Source organism: Crocodylus siamensis, chromosome 5 (assembly GCF_052110815.1).
Source record: "Crocodylus siamensis isolate JL-2025a chromosome 5, ASM5211081v1, whole genome shotgun sequence".
Taxonomy (NCBI): domain Eukaryota; kingdom Metazoa; phylum Chordata; order Crocodylia; family Crocodylidae; genus Crocodylus; species Crocodylus siamensis.
Window position 1 is genome coordinate 159137480 of NC_143399.1, and position 24433 is coordinate 159161912.

General features: G+C 39.1%; 1 long non-coding RNA gene and 1 pseudogene across 1 annotated transcript in view; both read right to left on the reverse strand.

Moving 5' to 3' along the window:
* Positions 1 to 627: 627 nt before the first annotated feature.
* The window catches only part of LOC149864828 (uncharacterized), a 74527-nt gene continuing 50721 nt past the window's right edge, over positions 628 to 24433 (reverse strand). Inside the window, exon 4 of the long non-coding RNA XR_016442295.1 lies at positions 628 to 2820. This is a non-coding gene — a long non-coding RNA (uncharacterized LOC149864828). The remainder of the gene's footprint in view (positions 2821 to 24433) is intronic.
* On the reverse strand, positions 24124 to 24278 carry LOC149864829 (U2 spliceosomal RNA; annotated as a pseudogene).

Consider the following 24433-nt stretch of genomic DNA (forward strand, 5'->3'; position numbering starts at 1 on the left):
CCACTTTCAGCCTTTGTTGCAATAGCAATAGTTTGCCTCTGTATTAGAAATAAAATAAATAGTTCATGAACAGGGTTTCTTATATATTCTAGAGTTCATTAGATAACTCCTACTGATTTAAACAGTGATAGGTGATGGAGTATAGTGGTTAAAATAGGGGCATGGTTGTTTTGTTTACTAGATGCCATGGGAAATGCATTTGGAACCATAACTTGGTTGAGTCCTGGGAATGAATGGATCTGAAGCAGTACATTTCTGGAGTACTAGTCAATGACTAGAAGTATAGTGACCTTTAAAAATGAATGAATCAATCTAAGATTGTTTTGAAATCACTGGAAGCTTTTCATGAGTTTTGAAGGGGCTGTTTTCAACTAGAGCTAATCCCGCTGATCTTACTTGTTGGCACCAAGATGTTGGCTCTTTGAGATAAGGAATATATTTTATTATGTTTGTTTAGCACTATGCTCATTTTTATACTCAGTATATTAAAAATAATCTTATAGGTTAATCATAAGAAAAAGGATTAGGAGGCCTTTGAATTTAAGAAGGATAAAACAAAGGGATATTACATGTAGTGCTGAAAAGTTTAATTAAAGTGATCAGAATATCACAGAATTTTTGCTCAGAACCTACAAAAATCATGACATTTTGAAACTCATTCAAGAGTCTAACTGGATAATATGGCTATAATAGGCATATGAAGATTGATTATAGGCAACAAGTACAAATCTTTTTTGAAAGCGTAACAGGTGGAGTGGTCAACATCTACAAATAAAAGTGTATGTAGAGGAGGCAGAAACCATCACTAAACTGCAGAGGTTATTTCAACTAAAGACCTAATAATCCACTCTCCCAAATCATACTGTTGATACAACAGGAAGTAAAGATGTAAAATAGTCCATAAATATAAATAGTAAATAAAAGAAATGATAGGAAATGAAAGATATAATTAAAATTATTCATTTTAGTTTATTTCAAGAGAGGAATCATCTACTGCTGGCTTTGTCAATAGGTTTATACTCAACAGACAAGTTCTGGGAATGGGAAAATGATTCAAAATGGTTTTAGGACCTTCAAACTGACTGATTTCATGGTGAATTAAGTAATTAGGTACCTAGCTGCATGTCAGTGGGTGCATCTACATGTGCATTTAAGTGTGATTAATGTGCATTAAGTGAGGGGGTGGTGGTTATTTTTTGGTTGGTATCTACATATGCAGAGACTTGGGACTAAAGTTAGTGCACTCAGCTAAAGTTAGTGCCAAGTCCCTGCAGCCCTGCTATGTACCCCTGGTGGCTGGGCAGACCTGGCACTAAAGTTAGTGCTGGGTTGCATCTACGTAAGTGATAATGAGCTTTAACTAACTGTGCCTAAATGTGAGCCCAAGGCTAAAATCTTTGCTTTTTTTGATTCAGACCAGCAACTTGAGCTTGATTCTTCCAAGTGAGTGCCAAAATACCTTTACTACTGGCTATATTAGGGGCAATCTCTCTCTTTCTCTCTCTCTCTCTCGTTTTCACAGAAAGCCACAAAGTTTCTGTTTAGACGTGATGCAGAATGAGAAATTTTTGGAAAACCCAAAATTTTATGGGACCGAGAAAGCATTTCCCATCAAAGACTATTAAGAATATAAGAACAGAAAAAGTGCCATACTCGGTCAAACCAATGGCCCATCTAACCCAGTATCCTATCTGACAGTGGCAGAAGTGGATGCTATAGAAAGAGAGCATTGAATTGGATCTCTCTCAAATGATCTATGCCCTGTTCAATACCCTCCTAGATATCCATCATTTACTGGGTTAGAAATGCCAGAGGAAACTGCTTCAACCATTCTGTTTAAAAGCCATTAATAGATCTACCATCCATGAAGTTATTCAGTCCCTTTTTGGATCTGACTATGCTAGATGCTTCCACCACCTCCTGTGGCAATGAATTCCACAAGTTAACTACATGCTGCATAAAAAAGTACTTTCTCTTGTTAAAAATACCTTTAAAAACCTAGTAAAAATGTCTTAAGAGCCTGTCACTGGTTCATATCTGATCCAACTTGGGAATGGCCCAAGTCTTTACCATGTGGCCTATTGAAAGTGTTTAGTTCCTAGTGAGCAGATGTTTACACCACAAAAGTCACTTTTGTACTTAAAACTAATTGCTTTCTTCATGACAGTTTCCTAGAGCAGTGGTCTCCAAAGTGGTGTGTGCACCCCAGAAGGTGCGCAAGATGATCCATTGGGGTGTGGGAAGAAAATATTAGAACTTCTATTTATATTTATATAAATATATATATATTGGAGGTGCATGCTCAAAAATTTTTTACCGATAGGGGTGTGCGATCAAAAAAGTTTGGAGACCACTGTCCTAGAGAAACCAAACACTTTATGAATTCTGGGCCAGAATCCCCTGCTTGCTTGCAGAGAATTTCTCCAGGCAAGTAAAGAAGCATTTTGAGGCAGTGGGTAAGCCTGTGCTATTTGCTGTATGGATAACCAGAGTACATTAGTTTCCAGTGCTATTTGATTAAATTCACTTTAAACATAAAATCATTAAAAGATAAACCTGGTCTGCTACCACATCTGGTTAGCTGACGTTTGTATCTGACATACTGGGATGCCTGGACTAGTGCCAACTCTTTGCATTTTTACTTTTTGATTTTTGAACTGTTATGTCATGATGAAACCAGAGGGAGTGTGTAATTGTCTCATCCTCCTGTTATCTGTGATCTTGCTAGTTCCACAGCTTGCAAATCTTCCAAATTAGATCCACATATCAGCATTTCAGTAGTCTTCAGCAAAGTCAATTTGACACAATGCAATAATCCTGCTGAAACCAACATAAAGACATAAACAATGACCTTCAAAACAGCAATGGGACACTTGAATTGTACCACATATCTGAGATCTGGAATAAAAGTTGGATTTAGTTCAAAATTTCAACTCTATTTTTTTTTTTGAGAGTCAGGCTTAATTATATGTCACTGTATGGTCTCCCGCTCTAGAGAATATATGTCAGTTCAAGTCGAGTTATCAATTCCAGAGTTCCTCTAATTCATATCATGTGGACAGTGCATTGAAAGAACACCAAGGTGGCAAAGTCAAGCACTCAAAAGCCAGGGAATGACAGAATTAAAAGCGCCTCTGCAACATAAATTCAGTTCCCAATGTATATGTATTACAATACTATCTTTTTCTCTAGTGCAGGATGGGCCATTCTCTCCCTGCAGTCTCTTGCCACATTCATGGAACATCTCCTAAGTTTCTGCAATGAGTGTAGTTTGAAGACAATGGACTCATTCAATACAAACACTGATTCATTCCAAAATCACTTTCTACCCAGTACACAAAAGAACCTGGGATCCTGAGGAAAAATAGAGTGATCTCACATAATAAAGACTTAATTAGGGCATGCATACAAATGAGAACCAAAATAAGACTGTATAAGAAATACGCATATGAAGCATGCTTAACTTTTGCTTGATCTTAAAGACTACCTTCTTCTTGGTCCTTGCATATTATGCATGAATAGATACGAGATGCTTATTACTTACATGGTACCCACATTTTTAAGTGGGGGGTGATTGGGCCAATTAAAACATTTAAAATATTTTTCCTGTCAGAAAATGAAGTTTCATCAGCTTAGATTGTTTCTTTAGAGATCTATTTTGGTGAAGTTTGCTACTGGGAAAATGGAAACAAACTGTTTCATTTCAGGTCAGGTTGATACTTAATCTCTGCTTCTACTTTAAGCTTCCCCGGTGCCTTACAGGACTTGTAGTTCTGCATCCTAATGCCATATTTTTCCCTATAGGCCCTAAATGAACCATAAATATTCCATGGGTGGACTTCCCACACTGCAGTCTTCCTGAGAGATGTATCCAGCTAGGGAGGAGGCTCTATACAGAATAATAAATTCTTCAATTTAATTTTGAGATGACCAATCAGACAAAGCACTGTAATTCAGGACTATTAAAATGTTTTCTCAGAAGGGGAAAAAAATCATGCATCTAAATTCAAGGGAAAAACAAGTATTAAAATATCAGAATTTTTCATGGGATACATGCTCCGTTTTGTTCAGCACCACTATTTTGTAGACTGGAAGAATAGGCAACTACATGGAAAGTCCTGATGACCCTGATTAAGACATACCATCTTCTCTTTATTGTTATTGCTCTTTAAATGATTTATACTGTAATTCAGGCTGTGTGTGTGGTCTGAACTGGGCCTCAATAGAGCAAAGGCTCTAGTGTTGTGCCAAGCTATGTAATGTTATGGTGGTCTGATGATATGAGTTGCTATTTTCTATTTTTTAATAACAACTTTTTTCTTTAAAATTATAGAACTGGCAATTATTAGTCTTTTTAATTGACCTATCCACAAAGTGTGAAGGATAGGTGCCATTGGCACAAAGGATGCACCATGATTAATTAATAATATTAATCATTTTGCCTGCAGAACGATCTCCTCTCTGTGCTAGCCAGTAGTCCCAGAATTCATGTGTCCATCACCACCACAAGCCTTAGTACTTTATATAGTCTGTTTCTCTTTAAATGTTGCTTCAGGCTTGGATTCACATGTCTTTCCATAGCTCATACTATTTTTGTAGTAAAGCCAACTGCCTGACAACACTTTTTCTTTAAAAAAATTAATGGGATAAAGCACCCATAGTAGTGATGAAAAATTTCACTCTCTCTGGCTGTTCCCAGTAGGTTTGATTACTGGACAGTCACCTATCAATAAGACCCAGAAAGCAACAGGAGTGAATAAAGGCCCCTTTATATTGTGTCCTTTTTTTTTTTTTAAAGACAGGTCTTTTCAATGGTGTTGGTGTTACATTCATATCTTCCCTAGAGGAATGATTATGCTGATGTTGGTCTTGTTATAAACATGCAGATGTGTTTACCATGCTTTCCTGTGCTTACTGGCAGAGGAGTGGCAGCTCTCTGGGATGAACTGTATGAGAAGAGGCTTGGGAACCTGGGCCAGGACAGGCTTTTGGGCTTTTATTAGTTCAGCCATCTGGAGGCCAGATCACTGTTGATGTGACATGGAAGCAGAGACTGCCAGCCAGATACATGTTATGCATACAACTGTTTTTATTTTGGTTTATGGAGTTTGGAACCCACTCTGGTTCTTGAGCTCGGGCATGTAACATACCTGACTTTTTGGAGGAAAAATATTAATACCACTAACTCCACCTGCCCATTCCCACTTGGATCTAATGGCATTTGTAATGTTCATGGAAGGTGCTTTCTTTCCTGATATCCTTGACAGATGGATGATGTAGTGTGGTGGGGGGAAGAAGAGTGGAGGAAGAGCTGGATTTGACAATTCAAGAATGGGAAAACAATGATATATGATGGCATATGCATATGGATGCCTTTGGGCCTTTTATTTTTATATATTCTATTAAAGGAAATGTATTTTTTTAATTGCTACAAATTGAGAAATCAAATCTTTGAACAAGTCTATGAAACTAGCTACGAAAACTTTGAGGCAAATATGGGAACAAACATTTCTATGTGCGGATACAAGAACAAAAGATCCTCTTTTTGGGGTCCTCTTCAGATACAATGGCTGTTCTTCTGTAGCCTCGTGTATTTCTCAAGTTCAAACTCCTCCTGCAAATTGTATTGAAAGATGGGACTTCCAGTGGAGTTAACAGAAGAGCATTCGTGGTTAGCTCCTGAGAACCTGTTCTACTGCTGAGCCTTTGGGATGAGGGAAGAAGAGAATATCAGTTAATTCCCAAGGCACTGCCACTAGCAGAGCAGTGAAACATGTCTCACTTTCTTTATGGTGTCTATAGTACAACTACCTTTTAAATGTCTGGGTCACATGCAAAAGCAATCCATTGCTCTGAGGAAAGAGAGTTTATTCAATTATTTTAATTATGTATAAGGTCATATACCATGGGACTTTTAGCATCCTGAAACAGTCACTAGATTTGTTGCTAGGCCTCCAGTCCCTGGCTCCTAGCTTGTTCTCCAGAATAAACACCTTTTGGCTTCTTACAATAACATTTTTTCCCTGAAGGCTTGTTACTGACTCATTGCTCCTATTTTTTTTAATCTCACTCTGATATTTCCTTTTGCCTTTGGCATAATGCATTCCCACTTGATAGTCTATCCTCAGTAGTGTTTTGGATTCTTTTACATTTAGGTTGAACATGCTTATAGATGCAGATTTTCCTTCCCCTCTTGACAGTTTACAGCTAACTCTGTCATTTTATATTTAGTTTATTCAGTCTTTGGATCAAAAATCGTGCCTGTTTGTCTGTAAGATTCCTCCTATCTCTGGGTGCTTGAAAAATAATAATGTGGCTCCCCCTGAGGTCAGATAGTCAGAAGTTCTTCTTAAATATTGCTAATTATCCTGTTGGATGACAGACTTGCATGACTTCCTCTGTTTAAATGGGAGCTGGGAGTCCAAACCCTTTACAGCTCAGTCTTCTGAGTTCAGGGAGTTTTCTTCCTGTGGAGAGCTCAGTATTTTCGTGTGGATCATCTGTAGGTCAGTCTGTAGGTCTTTCTGCTTTGCAATCTCCAGTTATGAAAAAGGGGTTATTGTTGCCTCTGTTCCCTCTTGTTCAGTTTGGAGGATGTTCTGGCAGTCATTCAGTTTCAGTGAGTCCCGGTGATCTGGCACTGGGTCGGGGTTCTGCTTACTTCCCCTCTAAGGCTTCTAGGCCAGGAAAATGTTGTAATGTAGTTTCTTCCCTCCAGTTAGTCCTTGGAGATTCCTCCTCTTCGGATTCAACTGCAGACACTCAAATATTGACTTTCTCTGCTGTTTTTTAACTCAGCACAGTTCTTGTAACTTCCTGCCTAACTGGTCCATCTCCTCCTCTTCATTCCTTATATGAGCATGAGGTCATGGTGAGGTTGTTTACTCATAAGTCTGCTTCCAGAATCCCTTGTCCTTTTAGTTTGTAACCTTTTAAACCCTTGCAGTACTTTAAAAGTTTACAGCTCGGTTGTTTTTTTTTTTCTTTTGAGTTTTCAGTTTACATTATAAGTCTTTTTATTTCTCAGTATGCACACTTGAGTGCTACAAGATTTTTATGCAAACATGAAAGACAAAAGAAAAAATATGCCATAAAAGAGACAAATGCACAAGAATGATACAAGTCATTTCAATTCAGTAGATGGAAGCTTCAAAAGAATAGCCATGGTACCACCTTTTTAAGAGTCTCCAACTTTACAGGTAGACTCTTTACAGGCACAATGATAACATCTGGTTTTTGTCATCCATAGTTACTGCATTGTCCTGCCTTCTGCCTGACTTCAGAATAACATGGCCAACTACATCTCTCCAAAGCTGCATGTGCAAATATTCTTTTTCACCTGTAAATGGGCACTACCAGTTAAATGTGGGTTCAAAATTGCATTTGCAAAGTTAGTTTGGCTTTTTTCTTTTCTGTGTATTGTATAAGTTAACAAAGGCTTGGCCTTCTAACACACAACTGGATGCATCTACATGAGACACTATGCAGTACCCTAATAATATTATGCAGTAGCATGCTCAGCAAAAACTGTGTTAATATGCTACTGTTATTAGGCTACTGCGCAGTAAGTGTTACAAAAAACGTGCGTTAGCACAAGTTACTGCACATTTAGTTAGTATTTCATTAAGCAAACACTAAACTACATGCACAGTAACTACTGTGTATTAATGAATGTGTAGATGCACCCACTGAGATGAAAAACATTTATTGACAATAAGCTAAAGGGTGAAATCTTGGCTTCATTGTGTAATTGAAAGAACTCTCACTGATTTCAGTGGGGCCAGCATTTCTTCCAAATGCTTAACTGATACACAAAGAATGGGAAAGTTGACAGGAGCACATACGTTGTATTGATGTGTGGGTATTTGTTAATTCTTTTATTAGAGTATGTTGTATATACTCTAATAAAAGAATTCACTGTATATCAATTCACCTTCCCTACCCAGACCTGCAGACTCTCACTGGCAACTCCAGGTTTGTCTTTTAAGGTACAGGAGAAGGCAGACAGGTACAGGAAAGTTGAACCAGTTTATGGCTTTCACTGTGTGAGCCCCAGACAGACCTTCAGGGGATAGCATAAGAGCACAGTTCTATCCTTCTTTTGGGCGAATGTCTTATACGGTAGCATATGTTATACACTGGAAAATATAGTAAAATTGACATGTTGGGATTCTACAGTGTGCTTAGATTGGCCCTATCTGCCAATAAATAACCAGATGAGAACCTGGATGGGTACAACTTAACAGAAGCTTATTCCTGGCAGAATGGAGTTTGTTCTGGCTGGCAGAGGAAGGAATTAATGGATCTCATGGGGTTTGATACTACCATGAAATGAATCCTACAGATAGAATTAGAAGTATGACTGCCTTTGGCTCTGACTAAGCATAGATTTGCAATGGGAACACCTCTCCATTTGTAGTTTGTGAAGCATTTGTGGTCCTTCTTGCTAATGAAGACCTCACATTACACTCTCCAGGTGCAACCAGAATATCATGGTCTAATTGGTGACTGCCTGAAAGGTTGAGCTAGTACAGAGGGTGGCTGTCTTTTGGTGCAAGGTGGTGGTAGTGAGAATGTGGGGGTAGGGATGGCTTTGGATTGCCCCTAGCTCCAAGGAGCTGTTTGAGTGAATGAAAGTTACCAGACCTTAAGAGAGTCCTGGGCTACGGCTCCTTGTGGGGAGTTTGTACAATTTGCCAAAGCTTTGAACTGTGATAATCAAAATGTATCCTAGATTATGGTTCTAGGTAGAGCAGAGAATGTTTCTGAGAATACTTCATTTCTATTGTTCATCTCTCACTTTGGTCAATGGGAGTTTGATGATGGTCAGAATCTGATGGAAACAAGTACATTCCATGGCTTTCGTTCTTCTTCCTTCTCACAGGGTTGTCTGTACATAGTAATTAAAATCAAGCTAATTACTTCAGTTCTGTAATTCCATGTTTCTTTTTCCCCCCCACAAATGTTTACTTTTTTGCATAACTAATGTTCGTATGGGTATGTTTTTCTGCCTGACTTGCTTTCCCGGGACTGACTGTCTTTTTTTTCGTTTCTTTGTTTTTTTGAAAATATAAACAAAAATTGATAATAGAAAAATGAACCCACATAATCCACTGCTTATTTTTTCTATATTAGCTACAGTTAAGCACAATATATTACTTGAACAGAAACTCTTATTGAAGTCAATGGGAATTTTGTTTGTTTAAGAACTGACTAAGGATTTTAAAAATGCTAATTACAGTTGTAAGTAATAGCATTAGATTCTCGTTTTAGATTTATACTCTTAAATGAGTCATGAGGCCACATGCATTATACCTTATACAAAGGTAACACAAAATCCTTTTGAATCTCTTTAACTCTAGAGGTGCCATTACTGCAGAGGGAAATTTCCAGCTCATCTCTCTGATCAGACATGGCCACGTAAACTTCCAGGAACACTCAGTCTCCCACATGGTAGTGGCAACAGTAATGTACTTTTGTGCCTTTTATTTTTAATGAAAAATTGATAGAACTAGTAGTCAAACATGGTGGGCTAAATCCTGAAGTCTTATCCTGGACCACTATGGGATAGTTGCCTTACTAAATATTTAAGGACTGAGCATAACTTTTTTACTAACTTGAATTGAAGGGATTTTTTGCTTCTGTGGGAATCATTTTCATATGATATTAGTATTGCCCATAGCAAATTGGATCCTAGGGATTCACAGCTAAGACAACTAGCAATGTGGGCAAGTGTTCTACGCACTATAAACTTGGCATTTAATATCATGTTTATAAGTGCCTAGTGACCCAACTGTGCTCCACCAACTGTAGTAGACAGTCCCTACCCTGAAGAGTTTATGATCTAATATGACAAGATAGACAAAGTGTAGGGGATACAGGTATAACAAAAAAATCAAAATAATTAATGAGAAGATGGCAAATGTCAAGTTAATTGCATAACTTTTTTGAAAAGGGGCAGGAGTTATGTTAAGGTGGTACTAACTAAATGAACAGACAAAGGAAGTGAAACGGGACACTGAAGGGAGGGGTTTGGGTGAGGAGAGAACAAGAGGGGAAGGGAGAGTGGTTAAGAGTTGGACAAGACTGAGGTGAGAAAACTGTGAAGGAAGGGAGTGAACTAAACAGAAAATCAGCTTTCAGAAGACAATGCCAGCTTAAAACTGCAAAACATACTCCAACATCATTCTTTGCCTTTGGTTCCTGCTGCAGCCAGGGAGGATGAATTATGCTTAGTGCCTCCATTTGGTATATCTCCCTTTATTGTCTTAGAGGTAGGGACCTGGAGTAAAGAAGGAAGGGTGACCAAAAGGGTTTAATTGTTACCATACAGCCTTTTTCTGCACCTCAGCTTGATTTCTTACTGGAACACAAGCCGGAGTTTTGTCTTTTCAGGACATTTTGGAAAGTATTACATGGAGTCAAACAAGCTTACTTAATTCAGCATCCTGAATGCAAGTGTTAAGAACAGTTTCCAGTTGATGATGAAGTGTCACATAGTTGCTTAATAAACAAAAATGTACACATAATACACTATGTGAACAGTGAATGCAATATTCCTATTTCTGTAACTATCTATAACATTTGATTTTTAAGTAATTTATTTACCATTTTATTTTCTATAGAGATTGGTACAACCTTGCTGCAATTACCAAACATTCATGGAATGAAAATTTGTCTTCTAAAACTGGCATTACACTATGTTTTGTAATGTATTGCCTTTGCGTTTTTATGCTTTACCCAGTTTTTACTCTGTGATCGCCATTAAGAAATCATTTCAGTCTGTGTGGTCCAGAGTATATTGGGTGTCATTCAAATTGTTTCAGAACTAGAAAATAAATTTGCAGCCTCCTTTGGTGGTTATCCAGTTCCTTGTCTTGTAAGCAAATAAATGTCAGGTGTATTCTTACAGCCAGCAGTGTTCAGCCCTTCAGATATAGCTGACATGCTTTCATAAGTGTATGTGTGGTCAGACAGGGAATCCAGCACTGCCAACCCCGAACATTAAAAAATCATGAGTCAGACCCACAAACATTAAGAAATTGCCTTGAAAATAAAGAGATTTTTAAATGACAATAAACCTGGGATTCTTTTCTTTGCTTCCTTAGGCTAGGGACAGAAATTACGCATGAAATGGTATAAATTATCAGAAACTGGTTCAAATCTGTAATACAATAGAAGTTCAGTGCACATAAACTGCTTTCAAAATGGCCAGAACCGGTTTAAGATAAACCTGGATGAATGTAGTACCAGACTTAACTGATTTTGGTTAAATCAGTTTATTGAAATTCTGTCCCAGATCCTCTCCAGATTCAAGTTAACTCCTAGTCCCCTGGGATGTTTTGCACCTCCCCTACAAAGTATCCCCTCACAGGTTGGGCAGGCTAGCCTTGGCCCAAGCTGCCTGCTATAGCAGAGCAGGGGGGTATACTTTACCACCCCCCCAGCATCCATCTGGAGCCACTACAAGCATGTGGCTGCATTTCTGGAATCAAAAGTGAATGTCTGTTCACTTGCTTATTGGTTCAATCTATGCAGCTTAAACTAACCTGTGAGGATCAAAGTGATTCAGCCTCAGGCTTTTTTGACAGTCTGTACTTAACCCTGGTGTTTGAGCCTTTAAGATTAATAGCTTAAACTTTTCTTTGAAACTAATAAGGCTAAAAACATAGGGCCAGGTCTTACTTCAAGTATTCAGTGCCTAATCCACCCTGTTTGAGTCCCTAAAAATCCATTAGTGCATCTATTTTTGTAACATGCAGTCATCTTAGCTTTAAAACTAAGTCACAAAAAAGCAGCAAGGAGAAGGAGGATCCACACATCTTTTGTATTAATGGCTTTTCAGGGACCTGAGCAGGGTGGAATAGTATCACCTTTAGGTGTCAAATAGGTGGAGTTAAAAAAAAGAAAAGAAAAGAAAGAAAGACTGAAAAAACTGGAACTTGCATACTTTCATAGGAGTCGTGGAGCTAGAGCTTTAACAACTCCATATATAGTGAGAAGTAAAGTTTCTAAAGCTTGTAACACTGAGAATGTGGATCCTGTAGCCAAAGCATTACAAGTATTGAAACACAAGTCAACAGCAAACACCTTTTCTGATATGCCTTATTCTTCTGCCAAATTCACTAAACTCATAATAACTCTTTTGTGCATAGCTATAGCTGAGCAGAAACTGGTAATTCCATTTTGCTGAGAGTTGCAAATTGGGTTTCACTCTGATTTGAGCAAATATTCAAATACAGAAATTCTCCATGTAATAAATCATAGTTCTCTACTCAACTCTAATGGGATCTTGGACTCAGAGGTGGCCTGCCTGGCAAGCTGCCATGAAGTAGGAGCTTGGACTCCCAGTTCTCTTGTAGCCCACCAGGAATGCTTAAATAGAGGCGGTCAGAAAAAAACATGCCAAAATGCACCAAGCTTTCACTGTGAGTGATTACTTTTCCCTAAGGGCAGAAAGTAGTCACGATTGCTGGTGAGTTGGAGCACTGGACTGGGGTACAGAAAACACAGGCTCATGGTCTGTTTTTCGTAACTTGGGGTGATCTGGCATGAAAATCTATGATCTGAGCAAAGGACTTTTGAACGTGGGTCTTTGACATGCAGGTATGGTATCCAGATTATCAGGAAAGAGAGGCAGACACACATCTACATGCTCCCCTTACATGGTTCTGTTTTCGTGCAAACATTGGACTGCTTTGTTTTTATTTCACATAACAAATTTTAATAATCTAGAAAGTTTCTATGAAATAAAATTGATGATCTCCAGGGAACTCTAGTATGGAAGCCTGGGAACCTGCTGTGATCCTGGGGAACCCACTCTCAGGGAAGTTCTCAGGGAGTAAAGAGAAGCTCATATAGCTGCAGACCTGCCAACTTGGGAGTTGGGAAGCAGGAATTCCAGGGCTTTTAGCTCCCTTTGGCCTCTCAGGTGGACTGCTCGGAAGCTAAGAGGGATTACAGTCAGGAACTCTACTTGAATCTCTCTGGTTCGCAGCAGAATTTCATTGAAAATTACAAGACCCCACAAAACAAAATATTATGATTTTTAGAGAATTGGCAATTTCTGAGGAAAACTGATTTTAGACATATTTTCTGAACAGCTATTTATAAATTTCTCTATACCTGCACTGTGATTGGCTCACCCATGCATGCAAGTAGAATTTTGAAAAGGGGGAGTGCAGAAAGTGAGGTGTAACACATATTTTTCTCTACTTAACAATGAACTTGAAGCTTTACTACTATGCTAAGGCTAGGGCTATATTATTCAGGTTAAGATTCAGGTTAAGGTTAAGCAAAAAACAAGGATGAGTTGGAATGAGTTAAAAACAATCTGCAAGGATGTGAAATAGGAACTTCATTCAGGAGCAGCTAACAGACAGCAGAATTGCAGAACAGGATGGCTTGATTGGTGGAACATCAAAACCATTAAAAAGAAGAGAGGGTTGTTAACACCTGTGGAATGAAAAGTTTAGAAGGGGTCAGGTACCTCTATTATGAGCCATAAAGTCAAGTCACTAACTCAGCACTGCCTGATTACCAGGCAGTTGCTTTTAAACTTTGGGTGGAGCAGGAATCAAATTGGCATGCAAGTGCAACAGCCTGGGCTCACCTCTGAAGCTAAGAATATTTAAGATTCGCAAAATGGCCTAGTCATAATGGTAGCTTTCTGTGTGGAGAATCAAAAAGCTCCTGAGTGTGTCTAGTAACTTCCCCACCCCTCTGCTGACTGTCCCTGGGTCTTTCTGGCTGAGTTCTTCTGCTCTGCTCTCTGCACATATGGAAAGACTCATAATTCAAACAAAGCCCTATCTCTGGCACACTCCTCCATTCTCTCTCTGGATTTAAAAATAATAAAAATGCTGACATAGAAAACATGTGGATCATGGTAGCAGCAAATGGACCTAACATTTTTTTAGTGTTTGGGATTTTTAATGGTTCCTAGTCCCCTTTTTTTCTTCTCTCTCAGTATCTCCCACAGTTCTGACATCTCTGGCAAATTTGATTTCGATAATCACCTTTCATAAAATTCCAAGCTTTCCTTCTTTTCACTATTTCCTGCCTCTACTGTATTCTAGGCTTACTAGGCTCTTTCTGCTGTCTCTTCTCAGATGCCTTGCAGTTGCCACCACCACCACATTCAACATTTCTAAAATAAGACCCCTCATATCCTTGTATCCACTTCCTCCCCTTCTCTTTTTCCTATTTTCTGTTCTGGCAGTAATCCTTTCCACCATATTCCATCATTCCAGCTTGCAACTCCGCTATTTATAATATGTTCTTCCCACGCATCCTGGTTCCAACAAAATACTGCCGTTCTCTCCCTGCTACATCTCCAAAACATACCCTTCCCCCTTTTTCCTCCACTGCCAAGATTCTGGGTCATACTATGCTTATCTCTTGCCCTATTTATAAACTCTCTTCCAGTTTCCCCCTCTCTCAGCTCTCTGTCCTTTCAAAAACTTGCTGCAGAAATCATCCTACGTCCTCTTTCCTGACTGCATTTCCACGCCAGCTTCTATCTTGTTTGAGCAAAGTTCAGGTTTCTCTTTTTCACCCTCAAGACATCTCTTTTCCAGTTTTTTGCCCATATCTCTTCTTATACCATATCCTAGTTCCTCCACATTAAGTTCCTTATGAGTACCCTATTTTATACTTTGCCATCATTTCCAGCTTTCTCCTCCTTGACCTTATAACATCTTCTAAAGACACACCTAAGTATCCCATCTACAATGATCATTTGTCTTTCTGTTCTTATTCCATAGCAAAGAACCATAGAAAGAAAGGCTAGTAGGGACATCAACACACATCTAGACCAACCACCTGCTCAAGGCAGATATAGTGCTTGTCTAACTCGTGCATTAAGTCTATTAGCTTTCCTTGGTGCAGGATTAAAATTATCTTTTGCCAGAGACAATTCTATCTGTACCCTGTTGTATGCAGTGGACTCTTTAAACAAATAGTAATAACATGTTCAGTTTTAAAAAATCATCATCACATTATGCCTATCAAATAAATGCAATCGAAAAACTTAAAACAAAAGCCCTTACCAAATAGGAAACAATAACACCCTCCCCCCACACTTTCATTCTGAAGGTTCAAAGGAGGGTTATATATTAACTACAATACTGAGGGTGTTTTTTAATTAGAATGACATTGTTTTCTAAATGTGGTAGCATCCGATAAAGTGACATATTCAGCTGTGTCATTCCATCTCTCCAAAGGAATAATGTTGGAGTATGCTCAGATCTGTTATACCTTGCCCTAATTCCCAAGTAGAGCTTCTGGAATCTGCTTTCTGAGATTAGCAGTGCCCTCTCCCCTGATTTAAACAAAAATAATTGGAAAGGCACATGTACCAGCTTCCAGTTTATAAGAGTTCATTTATTTGAAATCCCCTGAGCTCCTCCAATTAGAAAACAACTTTTTGACTTAATATCCTTCAATTGTTAAAAACTTGCGTCACTGAGAGATCACAGTTAAACGTAGAGGTCCCAGCACATTGGTATTTGATTGTGAGGGGATGTGATTGTTCCACATTTAGACTGGAAAGGGTTAGGAACTCCGCTTCCCAATGTGCTTAATGAATGAAAGGAAAATTGGACCCTTGAGCCAGAGTCAATGACCTAACTGAGTGAAAAATGTTTGCAGGTTAACAAGGGCAACTGTTCCTTGCTGTTATTCCCACTGGAGGTGAATGACAAAAAAGACCAATAAACCTCAGACCTAGTATTATTTATTAACCTGTTTTCTTCCTAGAAAAAGACCTTACTGTAGATCTTGGAAGACAGAAATGAAAAAAAATGCTTTTGTAACAAAAAAGTTATGGCCAACTTCTCACCGTTTATGAAGATTAAAAAGTGTAATACTTCAAGCTTTTTTGTGATTAATTTGCTTACAAAAGGCTGCTTTTTCTGATATTCTTACTAGAAACTATTTGGGGAACACTAATTTGAACAATTAAAATTCAAGCATGACTGTATGACAGGTAATATTGTTGGCACTTTGAAGAAGAGAATATACAGTTCAGTTGCATGCATACATGTTATATCTTTATATAATCTTTTCTGTTTGACATGCTGACACAGCACATTGATAAATATTCTTTCCAGACGCTCCAAAAATAAGATCTAGTAGGGTGGCAAAACATTGTGACACAGAGTGGAACCTCCAAAGCTTCCAATCATGCAATTTACTTCCCATCCCTGAGAGAGGTTAGTTTCTAAGACACAACCTAAAGGTTTTTGGTGGGAGGGGTTGGTCAAAGGGAACGTTATTTGAATATACTTTAGGGGTTGAATTATTCTCTTAAAACTAAGGCAAAGACTATTGTTAACTTCAGTGAGAGAAGGCCTAAGGCTTTGCAAAAAAAAGTCCTGACAAAAAGGCAGGGTAAAAACATAAGGATCTAGGAGCATCATTAACACAGGCAATCAATAGTGTAGTAATGTTAAAAATAAAATAATTTTAAAAAGCCCTCTGTAAAAGTCTAAGTGCTAAGTGTTCAGGCCGTAGCAGTACTGCAGATTTGGAGAAATAGTAGATTAGTCAGGGGAGAGTTTTAAGGCCTAATCCAAAACCAGTTGATGTTAGTGGGCTTTGCATTAGGCCCTAATATAGCACACAAAGAACTTATTGCTTCCTGCATTTGAAATGCCAAAATTGCATAGTCGCAAGCATTCTGCAAACCATATGTTAGAAACAGTTGGGAGCTGAGGCAGGGGAAGGAAAATATATTTGCACACTCTAACTCTGTCTATACCATTGACAGATATGATGTATATAATGCAGTGTTGGAGTTTCACTGATAGCAACTGCATTTGATTTTTGGCATTAAATCTCTATGGTTTTGTCAGAACACTACGATTCCTTTCATACCATGTCATGAAACTAAGTAAAAACATAAAAAGTAAATGCCATGAAATGGGTCATTTGCTCCCATAAGTGAGAGAATTGCTTCCCTGCTTAGATTCATTAACAGAAATTTCTATCCTTAGTTATATTATGCATTTCTCATAGATTATACGAAGAACTGGGCAGTGTCTGACAGAATTTGGTCTTTACTTCATAGAGCAAAACACATATCTGTGAAAAAAGAGTTCTGTTTTCTGTCTCAGGGAGTAGTAAGAAATAGGGTATATGATGATAATGTAAGAAACTGTAACTTCCATTTGAATTTTTATCTGCTTTCTTTTTGGCAGACAAACCAGAATTTAAAACCTGTTTTTTGTTTCTGCATGTTAAACTTAGAGGAGCCATCTACAGTACAGTGTTATAACATTAAGGCTAGGGACAGAGATTACACATAAACCGATATAAGTGATCAGAAACTGGTTCAAATCTGGAACACAACAGAAGTTCAGTGCACATAAACTGCTTTCAAAATGACCAAAACTGGTTTAAGATAAACCTGGATAGACGTAGTATCAGATCTAATTGATCTAGGTTAAATCAGTTTACTGAACTTCTGCCCCAGATCCCGTCTAGGTTCAAGTTAACTCACAGTCCCCCAGTATCCCAGGATGTTTTGCATGTCCCCTGCAAACCCCACCTTGCAGGGTGGATGGGCTAGCTATGGCCAAAGCTGTCTGATCCAGCAGAGCAGGGAGGCATATTCTAGACCCCCGGCTTCTGGCCTGGGCCACCACATGCATGTGGCCTGCATTTCTGAAATCAGAAGTGAATGTCTGTTTCACTTGCTTATCAGTTCAATCTATGCAATTTACACTAACATGCAAAGATCGAATTGATTCAGCCATGAGCTTTTTGACTGTCTGTACTTAGCCCAAAGGTGTTTCAAATGCTGTTTTAAATAACAGCTTTCTTTTTGCCCAATTTTCAAAGAGCCATGAAGTTGTTTTTAAAGTTTGTGTATGCTAAGGGTATCAGTCAGAACCAAAACTTCTAAATATATTTACTAATAACTCATTTGTTGTTGTGTTCAATTATGCCTCTGGTTATAGCAATTTCAAATCAGGGACTCAAAATTAGCGGATATCTGAACATTTGTTTGTAGGTAGCTAACTATTTGATTGGATGGCACACACGGTAAATGCAGACATTACATTTAGATCAACTTAACCAGGGTTAGGTCTATCTAAATACCATCTGTGTAGGCATGGGGGGCAGGGGCTTTAATTGGGCCAAAAATTGTGGGCCCAATCTAATTTCACCTGAGTAGGTTAAATAATTTAGTCTGGGAATGGTTTAACCCAATCCAGTGAATGTCTGCACAGGTTTGAAGCACAGACTTGGGGCTGGGAAAACCCAAGAATTCACACCAACCCTGAGGCTATGCACTTCCTATCTTCTGAACCTGACCCTATTTTTTAGTCCACCAGCTCCCTCCATACCTGGATGGACAGCCCCCACCTCCTTGGACCCACCAACTCCCTCCACAGACCCACTAACACCCCTCCCCCCAATCCCACCTGCCCCTTTCCAAACCCCAAGTTACTTACACTGGGTTCCCCTTGCAACTCCAGCCACTGGCAAATGCCTGTATAGCTGCTCCTGGTCCATCATCACAAGGCTTAAAAGAAGCTACATGATTGTAGACTGGGTGCATTTCACTTAACTAATACCTCCATATTCTTCTTCAAATAGTAAAAGCATGATCTATGGAAGATTAATATTCAGACATGTATTTGGTATTGGATTGCATCACCAGAAACAGGGAGAGATATTGATAGTTCTTGCAAGATTTTTTTGTGGCTTTGTTTGGCCCAGAATACCCATGAACAATGATTCTGTGTCTTGTGATGACTTGTTTCATCAGCCAAAATAAGGTGATGAGGATGATCCATCTTGCAAGATTTTACTTTCAGTAAATGAATCATCTGCAGGAAAGAGGCTTTATATTCTTCTGTATTTGTCATGCTATGGCAAATAGCAGATAATATTAATTGGTAGCCTTGAAATAATATACAAGTCTTGCTATTTACTATATTTTACAATTTAAATTCTAAGAAGTCACAATGAATTCATAAATATATCATGGGATTAGAGCTACATTTTTTCAGATTCTGCCTATAGGAACATTGTTGATCTTGCAATGTGAAGAGAATTTCTCAAGTTAGATAGCTTAGTTATATCAACTGGACCAAATATGACAAAAGACACCAAAAAAGAAAAGCAAGCAAACATAAATAGTATTTCATTGTTTCTTTTTCGTATTTATTTTCCCTCCATATCTGTGTAGCACACAGCCATAGGACTTATGATTGGAACATTTAATGGGAAACTTCTTCCACTAAGGTAGTCCACTTGCATTCTTTGATCAACGTTTTTCTAAAGATAATGTGATCAGCCAAAGGTCCTTTCAGAGAAGGGAAGAATTCAGGCTTGATGTAGGTGAAAGTAGTTCTACGGAAGTCAGGAGAGTATTTCTGTATTCAACAGATCTGATTTTTGCCCTCATTATGCAAGTTTGGTGTTAAGCATACGATGTGATGTGAGTAGATTCCATCTGGGACTGGTTCTAAAAACCAGATGAATGGAGATGAGACTTTTTGGTTCTGTCTGCAGAGCTATATCTTCAGAATAGATAGGGCCTGGCTAGATACCTAGCTATGTAATGGCAGACACCACCAATTTACCAAGACTGCTGCAGGGTTTAACTGCTCTATTATCAAACCCAGTGAGTCAAATCCCATGGTGGCATAAGCTTAACTTTTTTTATAGTGAAGTTACACTGATTTATACCAGCTGAACATACGGCCCAGTATTGTATAGAGTCCCCATTTCTGTCGGATAATGCTTGAGAACTTCACCTCTTGCCTCCATCTGTTACTGGAAATTTTAGGTAATTATAAATAAGTCTGCTTGTTTCCAGAGAAAGTGAATAAGATGAATCAGTAAGCAACAGAAACAACTGATGGATAATAGTGTATGGTATGCAGAGAAACACCTCTTTGGAAAGTGTCCAAATTACTAACTGTAAAAGGGTGGGGAAGAAAATTTTTGGTGGTGGAGAAAAAATCATGAGTAAGAAAAAGTCAAAGCCTCAGCTATTTTAATAAAAACTGAGCTGAGTAACAGCCTACCTCAGATACTGTGGAAAGTCATATTCATTCTTATTTAGAATATTAAGAATAACTTACGATGAACAGGCATTTTAGCATTTTCAGTCTGAATATATGGTATATAGCTGATTCAGACTGCTCTACAGTTTGCTTCTTGATAGGAAAAGACTGCTTAGTGCTTATCTGTCTCCTACAAATTATCATTAGCAGTTCTCTGTGACTATACAGATGCGTGCTAACCTGTTTGTGGAACAAAGGCATTTCTAAAGTATTATTTATTTATTTATTTATTTGCTTATTTTTTATTTCAGAATGTTAAATATATTCTCTTTATTTAAGCCCTGTTTAAGAGAGCATAGCTATTTTTCCTATACAAAATCCTATACAAAACCTTTTAGGACTGACTATTAGACTAAATTTAAAGTTAATTCATTCGGTAAATTAAAGATTTTGGACATCTCCCTGCACAAACTCATTTCTGTTTTTAAACTGAATTTCATTAGATAACTATTATAACATTTGAATTAGTTCTTTAGACTTTTTTGAAGACAATTAAATAGCACATATAACATAGTTTCAAAATATAGTTGATGTGCAGTAAAAATACATTTATGGCTTTATTATTTACTTTGTTTTATTTTGCCAAACAAAAATGCCATCTCACTCTCTATGACCTGGACAGAGTACTTTTCTTCAGGTAAATAGTGTGTGAATTGAAAAATCCCTGTGAGTTTATGGATATAATATACCAAAACAAGTTATAATAATGCTAAATAAATATTTATATAGTCACTGAATACAATATTTGTAACAAATGTTACTACACATTTATACCACCACTAGCTATGATCTTGTCTCATAAATAAAGTACAGTTAAGTCTTGTCAGTTCTTGGACAGAAGGTCTCCATGGAAAACCCAGATGCTTAGGGAACTGATAGTGATTCAGATGAAAGAAGACCACCTACTGAGTCAGTTTTAATTTCTTTTTGGAGCTTAGATACATTCTGTTAATGGGGTGTTACTGTTACTGTGAGATTTAAAAAAAAGACTTCAACCATTCATGATTGATAGAAGAAACTTTTATGACAATGCATAGGAACAGAGAAGGTGGCTCAGGTAGTCTGGCTAAATTTTAATCAACTCATTATTACAGCTAGTGCAAACTATGTTTTCCCCATTTAAAAATTCAGTTTAAAAGATGCAGAAAGTCATTTTCATTCACATTTTCCATGAGTTTTTTGGTGACAACTTGAAACTAGAAAACTTGACTGAAAATGGAGGTTTTAGATTGTCATGGAAGTCAGTTTCTTCCTCATGTTACTCAGTAGGCTGGCACAGATAATAGAGGTTTGAAACATAATCAGTGTGCTTTAAACACAGGGTTATTGTTGTATTTTTCTAACCAAAATGTCCCCTCACTTTCTCATATCCACTCTACAGATGGTGATTTCCAACTAGACTACAATTTCAACAGGAGTTTTTTTTGCTAGCCAATGTAATCTCTCTGCTCACCTAAAATTCCCCCTTGGATAGATTCAGTTCAGACAGTGAAGAAAGGTTTACAGAGTGCAGCTGCTGATTGCTGTTTTCCTAGACATGGTTGTGGTTTAAGGATGGGTGAAGCATGCTTTCTGTGAGTGTGTGTGTGAAGAGTGCAATGAACTCTGAATTGTATCAATATAAGTTTCATATGTAGACTGACAGAGATAGAACCTTCCTTTATAAAGTTTGTAGTTCTGCGTCTTAGCCTCAAAAGGAAGTATGGATTCCCAGAAACCTTAACATTTTTAGAACAAAATACACTTAGCACTCAGGATTAACAAGTATCTTCCACATTCATAGATACTAGAATCTTTCCCAAAGAGATATGATATATGGATCTTTTTGTATTCTTAGTCAATAGCTATTGATATGCTGTCACAGTGGCGTGTTCCATCTGTCCTTGAAAAAATGTCTGGGGTCGGATTTGTTGCTTAAAGAAAACACAGTGTTCCAACTACAAGCTGTAAGCAGCAAAAGTTATGTCACAGACCGATATTCTCAGATCTAAAAGTATGGTAGAAGAAAGAGTTATTTAGATATTTGGAAATATAGTAAGAGCTTCTGTTTTTGGAACTCATAACATACTGCAAGTCAGTATAGTCTTATAGACCGCCCCCACCAAATATAGATTTCTTCACAAATAAAAACGACTCTGTTCCTAGTTTGATAGTACTTTGCTACCTTCAAAATCTAAGAGTATATGTACTTATGCAATAGATCCCCAAGGATCCCATTTCAATTGGCAAGAACATAATCCACTCCTATCAGGAAGGAAAAACTTGACAGATGTGTAGTTTCTGTCTTTTATATGCCAAAATCACAGTATATCTATCCGTAGAAGTCCATAACTCCATTGATTTCCAGTTGGCTGAGTACATGGTGTTATTCTAGATGGTGACGTACAGACATTGAGAAAGCCCAAGGCTGAATTGATTTAGTCTTTTCAGGTTAGTCTAAACTGCACAGATTAAACTGATAAACAAATGAGCACACATTCACTTTCAATTCAGAAAATGCAGCTACATGCCCGCAGTGGCTCAGGCCAGAAGCTGGGGGGCACTAAAGCATGCCTCCCAGCCTACTAGCCACTGCCAAAGGGAAGGGACTGAATCTCCAAGGCTTTCCCTCCTCCCTCCCCCCGCCCCCTGCTGCTCCATTGGAGGGGGTATGGCCAGGCCCCAGCCTGGGTATGGCACATGGGGGGGTGTGGGTTTCAATCCCTTCCCTGATTCACACAGGACCCCAGCCCAGGGCTGCCTGGATGGGGGAGCAGTGCCTGCCAGGCTTCTGGCCCTCCTTCCCGCTCAAGGTGGGAGGGTGGGCAGCCCCTGCCAGGCCAAGGAGAGGGTGGGTGGGAAAAAAGGTAGTTGTGCTGAATTCATGAAAGCTTGAACAAGAATAGTCCTTTCTCTGAAGTATGCATGTATTGAACACAGCAATTTGCAACCTCAAGCACACCACAAAGAACAGCCAAAAATTTTCACTTAAGCTAAGATACAGCCCAGTAAAATACAGTGAGATCTCACACAACTTAGCCTCACTTAAAATGGAATGTAATAAACCCCCAAAACAAGAGAGAGCCTTGTGTAACCCTGGGGAGAATGTCTCATTTAGCCAGGTATTCAGAAAGTCCTTCTGTGGGAATCATCAGGCGATCTTAGGTGCTGGAGTGGAGATCCCACAAGCCTCGTCTCTACTTGGGTTTTTACAGGTGCACTTGCAACCTATTCTCTCCCTGGAGTGCCTTCACAGTATGCTTGTCACTATAGCACCTTTGGCAGCACTCTCATGCATTCAGTGTCTTTTGTCTCTGCTTAGGTGTTCCAGTCCCCCACCTCTGACAGGTTTTGCTTTATAATGTAAATGTAGTTCTCCTCTTCCTTTCGTCACACCAGCTCAAACAGTCTGGGACCTTCTCCTGTTCCCTTAGCTCCATCTCCAGCACATACATGTGATGATTGTGCCTGGTCTTTGCCAACACCTCCCACCTCTCTGTCTGGTCCTGCAGGGCTTTGCCCTGTGCTCACAGGACCAGTCCCTCCAGCCCTGGTTCCTCAGCTCCCCCTCCCCTTAGCAACTGCCTGCCTCAGTCTCTGCCAGAGGTGGGAATGGGTAGAGTCTGCTGATCTCCTGCCGCCCCCTGCCAAGCAGACCCTGACTGGGGTCCTTGTGCCAGTGGGAGAGGGGGTTTAAACCCCGCTCCCTCCCCTCTGCCTGAGCCTGCCCACCCCACTCACTCACCCCTGCCCCTGCCCCACTCCCTCCCTCACCACAGGGGCCTCAATATGCCCTCCGCCAGCCCCCCCCGACTGACCTGCTAGCTGGGTGGGGGAAGGCGTGGTAGATCCTGGATTGCCCTTTACTTCAAAAAGTGATCTTCACCTTAAAAAGGTCGGAGACCACTGCTGTAGAGCAAAGAGACTGAGACTGGAATGAAAGCCTATGGAGTTGAAACTGAAATGGCCTACAAAGGGGAAGGACCTGGGATGTTAATGTAAAGGTGGGGAAGGACAAAGGACTAAAGGCATCCAGGATGAAGATTTTTTTTTTTTCTGTTTTTTTTGCACCGGTCCTGGAAGCACTGCAATACCAGGTCAATGCATGGAGTGGATGGAGCACGCTCCGGTTCCACCACCCAATACCAAAAAGAATCTGCTCAATATAGACCTCCTATGGAGGACATATCAGAGACAATTACCCTGGGGAGCTCGCCTACGTGGTCACGCTGCTTCCCCTGCCACCTTCCAGATCATGGTATCTCCCCTGCCAGGTAAGTATGGTGATAGTAATCAGTGCCCACTAGATCATGTTTCCCTCCAGGGTCTTGACTGAAAATCCTGAAACTCAGGATTTTGGAGTTGTGCTA